General features: G+C 40.5%; 1 non-coding gene and 1 pseudogene across 1 annotated transcript; one reads left to right on the forward strand and one right to left on the reverse strand.

The window, feature by feature from the left end:
- Window positions 1-6,962: 6,962 nt before the first annotated feature.
- Window positions 6,963-7,069, reverse strand: LOC123571962 (U6 spliceosomal RNA). The gene has a single exon (XR_006696320.1). It is a non-coding gene; the product is annotated as a U6 spliceosomal RNA (small nuclear RNA).
- Window positions 7,070-7,767: 698 nt separating this feature from the next.
- LOC102116100 (transmembrane protein 183A-like) lies at window positions 7,768-9,363 on the forward strand (annotated as a pseudogene).
- The last annotated feature ends 1,531 nt before the right edge of the window (window positions 9,364-10,894 follow it).

The raw sequence follows: 10,894 nt of genomic DNA on the forward strand, positions 1-10,894 counted from the left end.
GATGCAAAACCAAAGTACTCTCTGTTCACTTCAGTCCCAACACCTGCAAGTAGAGAGATAGAATTTTGAATGAATTGAGGAGTCTCTCACTACCATTGAACTTTATTTCTGATACCATTATTGGTATTTCTGATTACCATTGGACTTTATTATATACAGTGTATTTCTAATTTTTTGTAGGGTCATGCTGCCCAGGCTGGTCTGGACCTCCTGGCCTCAAGTGATCCTCATGCCTCAGCCTCCTAAACTCCTGGGATTACAGGCATAAGTCACCACACACTGGGCCAACATACATTTATTTTCTTTTTTTTTTTAATTTTAGTTTTTTTGAGACAGAGTCTCGCTTTGTCGCTCAGGCTGGAGTGCAGTGGTAAGATCTCGGCTCACTGCAACTTCTGCTTCCCGGGTTCAGGTGATTCTCATGCCTCAGCTTCCCAAGTTGCTGGGACTATAGATGCATGCCACCACACGTGGCTAATTTTTGTAATGTTTTGTAGAGTTTCACCATGTTTGCCACACTGGTCTCCAACTCCTGGCCTCAAGTGATCCATCCACCTCGGCCTCCCAAAGTGCTGGGATTATGGGCATGAGCCACCATACTCAGCCAACATATATTTCTTTAACATTTTCTATGTTTAAGGCCCTTTGCTGGTGCTAGGGGTAGTCAGGGGAAGGGAAGAAAGTAGATATCTGGAAAGATTCGACTCTGGGGAGACAAGCGACAAGCAACATGGCGGAGAGGAATTAATGGTCATATTCTTAGGATATAGCAGTAAGGAAGGCACCAGAAGCTTGCTCCAAGCAGTACTAGCAGGTTCTGCTTATCTTGTTGTATGTCGGGTAATCTATTATTCCTTCCATTTGTGGAAATAATCATGGGTTGGCTAAAGTGTCATTCAAATTATGCCCATGAAGAGGCTAGATGCAACTAGCCTCCAAGAACTGTCTCATTTACATCTAGATAAAACCCATCAGATATTCCACATATTACAATTCCCATTTGAATTCCTCGCTCCGCACCAATTTTCTCAGTTGGCCTTTCTTGCCCTTTCTTTTTATTGTTTATCTACCTTTGAAAATAACAAAGAAATGGAGTGGGAAATGGAAAATTACTCTGTTAGAAAAACTCACCTTCTTAAATGTGAGTTTTCAATGCGTTTAGAAATATACTATAGAATTTCTGAGTGCACCCAGCTATCTCCTCAAGCTAGTGTAACTGACAGAGTTCCAGGTTGGAGAGAAAAACACGTAACAGTAATACTTAATATTTACTGAGTACTTACATGCCAGATAATTCTGCTAAAAGGCTAGATGCAGTATCTTACTTAATATTCAGAATAATCCTTGAGTAATTCCATCTTCTCTGTGTTACAGAAGAGCAAACTGAGGCTTAGAGAGGTAAAGGAATGTGCCCAAGGCCTTGCAGGTCACTAATGGTGGACACTGGATCAGTACTTTGGTCTGTCCACTAGAATTTCAGAACTTTGTCTTTGATAGTTGCTGTATCATTTACCATTCAAGTAATGCCTGGCATTGGAAGGCACTCAATAAATATTTGTTGAATGAGTGAATAAGTGAATGACTATCTGCCTCCAGAAGCAAATCTCTAGCAGGTGGGTAGAATCACATGGCTAATGGATAAAGCCCCTACACCATGGATTATGGGCTTGAGCAGGGAGGTGTCCGCTTTCAGAAATGAATGGTGGCACAGAAATAGTATCCCATGACCCAGAACAGCTAGGTTCTTATCTTGGCTCTTTAGCTGTGTGACCTTGGACCCATCATCCTCATGCCTTTCTGAGATTCAGATGTCATTTCTGCAAGATGAGAGCCCTCAGAGTACCTCTACATTCTCTTCCAACGCCAACAGCCTGTCAGTCACAAGAATTTTACACTTCAGAAATTGATCTTCTGGATAAACCACTCCAAGGACAAACCCCAAATGGTTTGGGGCTGTCCGAAGAGATTCATTGCCACCCCAAATATAGTACTGCCTTCTCTGTCTCTCCGGATTCCCTACTGGGATGCTGCATTTAGTGTTTTTTTTCTTTTACTTTCTTTTCTTCCCCACTTTTCAACTTCTAATTTTGAAATAATTTTTTACTTACACAAAAAATAAGAAAAAATTTCTGATTATCCTTCTTAGAGTCTCCCCAAATGTTAACATTTTTCATGCCACAGTGAAATGATCAAAATCAGAAAGTTAACATTGATAAAATACTATTACCCGACCTACAGTTCTCAAGTTCACCAATTGTCTCACTAATTTACTTTTTTTCCTGGTCCAAGATCCAGCCCAAATTTACGTGTTCCATTTAGTTTGTCTTGTTTTGTTTGTCTTCCTTGATTTGCAACAGATTCTCAGTCTGTCTTTGTCTTTCATGCCCTTGATGCATTTGAAGAGTACTGACAAGGTATTTTTTAGAATTTCCCTCAATTCGGGTTGGTCTGGTGGTGATTGAGTTCAGTTTACGCACTTTTAGTAAAAATATCACGGAAGTGATTTGATTCCTTATTTTACCTCCTATCAGGCGTGACATGGTGTCAATTTGTCATGTTACCAATGATGCTTTTTGATTGCTCTCAGTTTTATCATATTCTAGATGTTTTATCTAAAAATAGAATAATAATAATACCTGCCTCACAAAGTTGTTGTGAAGATTAAGTAGAAAAAAGGCCATATAAAGCACAATTCCTGGGATAGTAGGACTCACCATTTTCATCTTTTTAAGTATATCAAATAATTAGGAAATTATTTGAGTAAAAATGGGAGTTTCTGATGGAGCTGGATTTGGGGCATTTGAAAATCCACATTTTGCCTTTGCATTCACTGCTGCAGCTGTGCCCCCTCAAGTCAGCAGAATTCCAGAAGGCCCAGAAGGATCACAACTCTCAATGTTTCTCTGTAAGGGCAGCAAATGTAACTAAAGTGTCATTTGAATGTTTGGCTATTGTAAGCTCAGTGGCAGGGGACATGTCTATTCAACCCTGGATCTGGCCTACAAGATGTCAGGTAACCTTTTCAAGGGCATGAGATTTTAATAGCTTTTGAAGTCAAGTTACTAGATATTATGTTTTTGCCTGGGTAAAACATACAACTAATGTATAAATCTGGGTTTTACAGGTGACATCTGCATAGAGCGTTTATTTAACTAACTGCAGACTGACTGACATGTAGGTATTCTGTAATATTTTTCTATTAGTCTGTGAATAGGCAGTCCAATGAATTATTTATTGGGGTAACACAAACTGGTGCTTTTTTTTTTTTTTTTTTTTTTGAACACTCTCTATTGGAAGTCATGGTTTACTTACTCAATTAACCTTCTCCTGCCCAGATCTTCTCTCTTGAGGAGTAAACCACCAAAATACAAAGCAGCATTTTGGTGTACAGAAGAAGGGATCAAGCTTGCTCAAGACCTTAGTCTCCTCCAGTTGTAATCTCCCTAAAATCACATGTAGAACCTTATTTTCTAATTGATTATAGGGCATGAGATGCACAAACACCCATCCAGTATGCTTTTCTAGAAATGAGTAAAGCTGTGGCAGAGAAGTAAAGAGAGAAGACATTCCCCTCATTCTGCCAGATTCCAGCCTCATTTCTCTGAAGATAGCCACCATTTGAAGAGTACTGCCAAGGTACTTTGTAGAACATCCCTCAGTTTGGGCTGGTGCTGGGGATGGCAGTGACAACAAGAACTGTTGAATCGGAAAGTATTTTTTTCTATTGTCCCTTTACCCTCTACGCTCTCTGTAGTGCCATTTTTTCCCCCTTTTTTCTTTTCCCCGTATGCTATTGTGGTAGTTTAAGTCAGGTATGATCATGGCTTGAACTAGGGTGGTTGAGGAGAAAGGAATGAACAGTATCGATAAGACTCAGAGGAGTATTTGAACTTATTGTTGACAGGACTTCCTGATAGATTGGGTGACGGGGTGTGAGTAAAAGAGATAAGTCAATGATAATTCCAGGGCTTTTTTTGTTTTTGTTTTTTGAGTTGGAGTCTCACTCTGTTGCCCAGGCTGGAGTGCAGCGGCGTGATCTTGGCTTATTGCCTCCTCCTCCCAGGTTAACAGGTTCTCATGCCTCAGCCTTCCAAGTAGCTGGGACTACAGGCACACACCACCATGCCCAGCTAATTTTTGTATTTTTAGTAGAGATGGGGTTTCACCATATTGGCCAGGCTGGTCTCAAACTCCTGGCCTCAAGTGATCCACCCGCCTTGGCCTCCCAAAGTGTGCTGAGATTACAGGTGTGAGCCACCGTGCCCGGCCTAGGTTTTTTTTGTTTTTTGTTTTTGTTTTTTTTTTCCTGAGCAACTAGATGGGTGCTGGTGCTATTTACTGAGGTAGGGAACCCAGAGAGAAGAGCAAATTTGGAAAGAAGGGCTCAAGAGTTTGGTTTAGGGCCTGTTATGTTTGAAATGCCTATTAGAGAACCAATGAGACATGTCAAATAAGCAGTTTGGATGTATAAACCTGGAATTTAGGAAAGCATAGTGAAAAGAACATGGGATTTTGTGTGGTACATTTGGAATTACAATCTTTTTCTTTCCTTCTTTCTTTCTTTTTTTTTTTTTTTTTTTTTTTTGAGACAGAGTTTTACTCTGTCGCCCAGGCTGGAGTCAGTGGCGTAATCTCAGCTCACTGCAACCTCCGCCTCCCAGATTCAAGCAATTCTCCTGCCTCAGCCTGCCATGTAGCTGGGACTACAGGTGCGTGCCACCATGCCCAGCTAATTTTTTTGTATTTTTAGTAGAGATGGGGTTTTACCATATTGGCCAGGCTGGTCTCAAACTCCTGACCTCGTGATCCGCCTGCCTCGGCCTCCCAAAGTTCTGGGATTACAGGCGTGAGCCACCGTGCCTGGCCCAGAATTACAATCTTTTTATAAGACTTCGATTATGTATTTAACCTCTCTGGTTCACAATTAGCATATACATCAATTATAAATTATATTACTCATATTTCAGTTATCTATTGCTATTTAACGAACCACACCAAAGTATAGTGGCTTAAAACAAAAATAACCTATTACTTTTATCATTTATTTATTTATTTTTAAGACAGGGTCTCACTTCATTGCCCAGGCTGGAGTGCAGTGGAACAATCTTGGCTCACTGCAACCTCCATCTCCTGGGCTCAAGCCATCTTCCCACCTCAGTCTCCCGAGTAGCTGGGACTACAGGTGTATAACACCATGCCCAGCTAATTTTTGAGGTTTTCTTTTAGTGAGATGGGGTTCACCATGTTGCCCAGGCTAGTATCGAACTCCTAACCTCAAGTAATCCCCCCACTTTGGCCTCCCAAAGTGTTGGGATTACAGGCGTGAGCCACCGTACCTGGTCTAATGATTTATTACATTAAATTTATTCTGTGCGTTGGGGTTTAGCTGGGTGGTTCTGCTGGCTTTGCTTGGGTCTCTTATTCAACAATAATCAGCTGAGAGCTTGGTTAGGGCTGGAATGTCCAAGATGGCTTCTCACTCTCCAGAGCCTCTCTCCAGGTGACCGCTCATGATTTAGTAATTTAGTCTGAGCTTTTTACATGGCAACAACTAGATCTTGAGAAGACAGATCCAATGTTCAAGCACTTATTCAGCCACTACTTGTATCATGCTTGCTATTGTCCCATAGGACAAAGCAAATCAGATGGCCAGGCCCACCAGTCAATGTGGGAGAGGGTATAATACTGGAAGGTGTTATTAATTGGGGACCACCATTAATTGGGTCTACCACAGCTGATTTGATCAGGTTTTTGTGAAGATGAAGGTAACACATGTAAATTGACTGCCACATGGTAGATTCTCAATAAATATTAGCTATTAAGACGTACCTTCAAAATCATTTCCCAAGACCTATAGATAATAGTCATAATTTACTAACATATGTATAGGAGAAGAAAATGAACATGCTTTCTTATTTCTTTATTGTATTCTCCAGCAGAAGTAGAGCTATAATTCCTTTTCCTTTGCACTCAATTGTACTGCCTAATAGATGTTCTATGATTTTATAAAATTTGGTGAATAAGTAATCCAATACTCCTGTTTTTGAAAAGTAAAAATTCTCTTTTAATGTTCTCATTAAAATGGCTTTGAAACCAAAGTTTAAAATCTGAACACAGATTTTTTTCCAATAATTTTCCCAAACGTAAAATTTGTATTTGCTGATTTTTAAAATTTCTAACCTAAGTCTATTACTTATTTCTAACTATAATTCTGCTACACTTTATTTGCTATTTAATTTTCTTCTACATAAGTCACATCAAGTATGTATACCAACAAAGAATACTATTCGGGAGAGAGTTCTGTTATTATTTTTTAAGGTAAGATTGCTTAGACATTTGGTATTTTTCTCCTTGCATTGTACAAGTTCTGTAGATTCTGTTTGGATTCTGGCCCCAAATCTTAAGCCGACTTGTTCCGAGAAGTCATTTCTTTGGGGTCCTTAATCCCTATGCTGTCCATAAATATTATGATTGGCAAAATGTTATCTCTTTGTTGAGCCTCTGTTTCCCTGCCATTGTGGTTCTACCTGACCTTCTGTATCCTGTATGTGTTTCTGCCTAGGTGTGGCCTTGGGAAGGATAATTTAGTTTCTTTCCTTTGACAAGAAGAGTAACTTCCTCTTCAGGATCCAAACACAAAATGCTCCATTCATTGGCAGAAGCTGGATTGTCATAACATGTCTTGTGTAACACTTCTAAATACCTTCTCTTATCACAGCAGTGCAAGGTTGCACCTGTTCTGCCACATTGCATGCAGTGTTGTCTGGGTAACAACAGTAGAAGGACACAGAACAAAATGGGAACAAATCAGCTTGGAGTCTCAGAGTTGACTCTTCCCTTTCTTTCTGAATTTTTGGTGCCATTTTCACAAAACTCATGATTTACTTTATTCCTATGAATCATATACTTTCCTTTCTTCACTTTACTTGTAGAAATACATTACAATATTATTTTCTTTTTAAAAAAATATGGAATGCTTCACAAATTTGTGTGTCATCCTTGCACAGGGACCATGTTAATCTTCTCTGTATCATTCCAGCTTTAGTATGTGTGGTGCTGAAGCGAGCACTACAATATTAGTTTTAAATTGAAAAATCATTGACTATGAAGATGTATGTTTTCCCTTTGTCTCAGAGTCACACAGTCCTCACATCCATTTATGCATTTTCCTGAAGTGGAAGGACATTGATTAATTTTTCGCCATATTGTTATGTAAAAATACATGGAATCATATCAGTCAGGATAATCTCAATTATGCTTCAGTGACAACCAGCGCTGAACTTCAGTGATGCAATAAGGTTTATTTCTTACTCATGCTACCTCCCAGTGTGGGTTCACCGAGGAGCCAAGGTCATCTAGGTCTCTTGGGCCCCAGGCTGGCAGAAGCTCCATCTCAATTCATACTGTCATCATCATACAGGCACGAAATAGGGAAATGTGCAAATTGTGCACTGGCTCCTAAAGTTTTGAGCCAGAAGTGACATGTCACTTTATTCATATTTCATTGGCCAAAGTAAGTCCCATGGCCAAGCATAATTTCAAAAGGAGAGAAGAGTCCAAACCTGTTATGTTTCCAAAGGGAGATGAACTGGAATATGTGTAAACAGCCCCAATGACCACGGTAGCACCTTAGAAAGAATTAATCTCGGGTGTGGGATGGCCGCAGAGCCGGACGGAACTGACCTGCGGCTCTCCGGCCAGAGACACAGCCGGCGGAACCGGCCTGCTAGGCAGGCCTCGCCCCAATACGGTCGCCGTGCCCAAGAGAGGAAAGCGACTCAAGTTCCGGGCCCACGAAGCCTGCTCCGGCCGAGTGACCATGGCGGATTACGTCAAGTCGGATCCGGCTGTCATGAGATCTGGACGAGTCAAGAAAACCGTAACCAACGCTGTTCAGCAGGAAGTAAAATCTCTTTGTGGTTTGGAAGCCTCTCAGGTTCCTGCAGAGGAAGCTCTTTCTGGGGCTGGTGAGCCCTGTGACATCATCGACAGCAGTGATGAGATGGATGCCCAGGAGGAAAGCATCCACGAGAGAACTGTCTCCAGAGAAAAGAAAAGCAAGAGGCACAAAGAAGAAGTGGACGGGGCTGGAGGAGAAGAGTATCCCATGGATATTTGGCTGTTGCTGGCCTCCTATATCCATCCTGAGGACATTGTGAATTTTTCCCTGATTTGTAAGAATGCCTGGACTGTCACTTGCACTGCTACTTTTTGGACCAGGTTGTACCGAAGGCACTACCCGCTGGATGTTCCCTGCCTTTGCGTCTGCGACCAGAGTCAATGGAGAAGCTGCACTGTCTCTGGGCTTGTGTGATCCGATCTCTGTACCATATGTATGAGCCATTTGCTGCTCCAATCTCCAAGAATCCAGCCATTCCAGAAAGCACCCCCAGCGCATTAAAGAATTCCAAATGCTTACTTTTCTGATGCAGAAAGATTGTTGGGAACAGACAGGAACCAATGTGGGAATTCAACTTCAAGTTCAAAAAACAGTCCCCTAGGTTAAAGAGCAAGTGTACAGGAGGATTGCAGCCTCCCGTTCAGTAACAAGATGTTCATACCAATCCAGACCAGCACTGCTGCCTACTGCAGGTCACCACCCTCAGTTTCATCTGTATTCCGATTGTCATGGGCATGATATTTACTCTGTTTACTATCAGTGTGAGCACGGACATGTGGCATCATCCAGTGAGACTGGTGTTCCAAGATTCCCCTGTCCATGGTGATCGGAAACTGCACAGTGAGCAGGGTGTGCAAGTCATCCTGGACCCAGTGCACAGCGTTCGGCTCTTTGACTGGTGGCATCCTCAGTACCCATTCTCCCTGAGAGCATAGTTACTGCTGCCCATCCCTTGGGGCAGCCCCGAGTCTAGTCTGTTAGCAATCAGATTCCAATTTGGACAAGGCGGCAGGATTGTATGTCTGGTTAGTAATGTACATGCTCTTCAGGTTCCAGGGCTCCTGTTAGGGAAGGGAGAAATGTTGAATCCAGAGGAAGAACACCTACTATGATTTATAAACGTATTTTAATGTAAAAATTTGCATTTAAAAAGAGTGGCCCTGTTTTCTGTGTTAAAGCCCCATTTGGTGCTATTGAGTTTGTTTTTTATTCTTTCATCGCAGTGAAAATTGTTGATCTTGCTCCAGGGAAAAATTAAACTCTTTGAATCTCCAAACAAGGAAGTTTCAGTTCCCTTATGGATCAGAGGAAACTTAGAGGCCTGAAATTGTTGCTTCCAGTTTAGCTGCCCCTCAAATTCAAGTGAATATTTTCCCTTTTCCCTTTACCCTTCTCCAGAAATAAAGCAGGTGACAGGGTTTTCAGAATCTTAAAAAAAAAAAAAAAAGAAAGAAAGAAAGAAAGAATTAATCTCACCAGAAATACAAGTAATTAAAAATATTGAAAGAAAGAAAGAAAGAAAACAATAGTGCTGCCAAGTAACAGTGCTATGGTCACTCTCTTGCATTGATTATGAAATATTTCTGAAAAGCAATTTAGAAATATGTATTCATCAAGGGCCTCAAACATCATCCATAAACTTTGGACCTTATTTACACTTTCAGAATTTACTTTCATAAGAATAAAAATTGTAAATATCTAAATGTCTAATAAAGAGGAATTGGTAAATCTACTACTGTAACACACATGATGTAATATTATATAGCCACCAAATATCATAGTTTTGAATAATTTAAAAAGATAAAATGCTCAGGATGTAACATTAGGTGAAAACTATCAGGATATAATAGTGTTTTCAATGTTAACTTATTAAAGAACCTTAGTAGTAGTTATCTCTGGCAGGCGGGATTAAGGTTTTTATTTTCCATTTTTATACCTTTCACACATTCTAAAATAAACATACACATTTTTGTTGTTGTTGTTGTTGTTGTTTTGAGATGGAGTCTCACTCTGTTGCCCAGGCTGGAGTGCAGTGGCGTGATATCCGCTCACTGCAAGCTCCGCCGCCTCCCAGGTTCACACCATTCTCCTGCCTCAGCCTCCCTAGAAGCTGGAACTACAGGCGCCCGCCACCTCGCACGGCTAATTTTTCTGTATTTTTAGTAGAGACGGGGTTTCACCGTGTTCGCCAGGATGGTCTCGACCTCCTGACCTTGTGATCCACCCGCCTTGGCCTCCCAAAGTGCTGGGATTACAGGCGTGAGCCACTGCGCCCGGCCAACATACACATTTTAAAAGAAAAATATAACAACTTAAAAAATACTCAACACTTCTGTTTTATAGCTTTATTGAAGTACTATTTACATACCTTGACATTCATCCATTTAAAATGTACAGTTAGATGAGTTTTAGCAAATTTATACAGTTATATAACCATCACCACAATTAAAATTTGGAATACTTTCAACATCCCCAAAAAGTTCCTTCATTCCCTTTTGTAGTTCATTCCTGCTCACACCCCAGCCCTTCAATCTGTTTTCTATTGCTGCATAATTTTGCTTTTGTTAGAGATTTTATATGAATGGAACTGTATGCATATTTTATATCTGTCCCCTTTCACTTAGCATGATGTTTTTGAGATGAATTCATGTTGTTACATATATCAGTAGTTCATTCCTTTTATTACTGAGTAGTGTTCTATTGTATTGAAACACAATATTTGGTTTATCCATGGACATTGGGTTGTTTCCAGACTTTGGCTATTATGAATAATGATGCTATGAATATTTTCATACAAATCTTTGTGTGGATATATATTTTTATTTCCCTTGGATAGATATCTAGGAATGGAATTGCTGAGTCATATGGGAAGTGTAAGTTTAATTTTTTAAGAAACTGCCAACCTGTTTCCAACATGGCCATACTATTTTACATTCCCACCAGCAATGTAAGAGAGTTCCTGTTTCCCTAGATTCTTGCCAATACTTGGTACTG

This window comes from Macaca fascicularis, chromosome 2 (genome assembly GCF_037993035.2).
Source record: "Macaca fascicularis isolate 582-1 chromosome 2, T2T-MFA8v1.1".
NCBI classification, from domain to species: domain Eukaryota; kingdom Metazoa; phylum Chordata; class Mammalia; order Primates; family Cercopithecidae; genus Macaca; species Macaca fascicularis.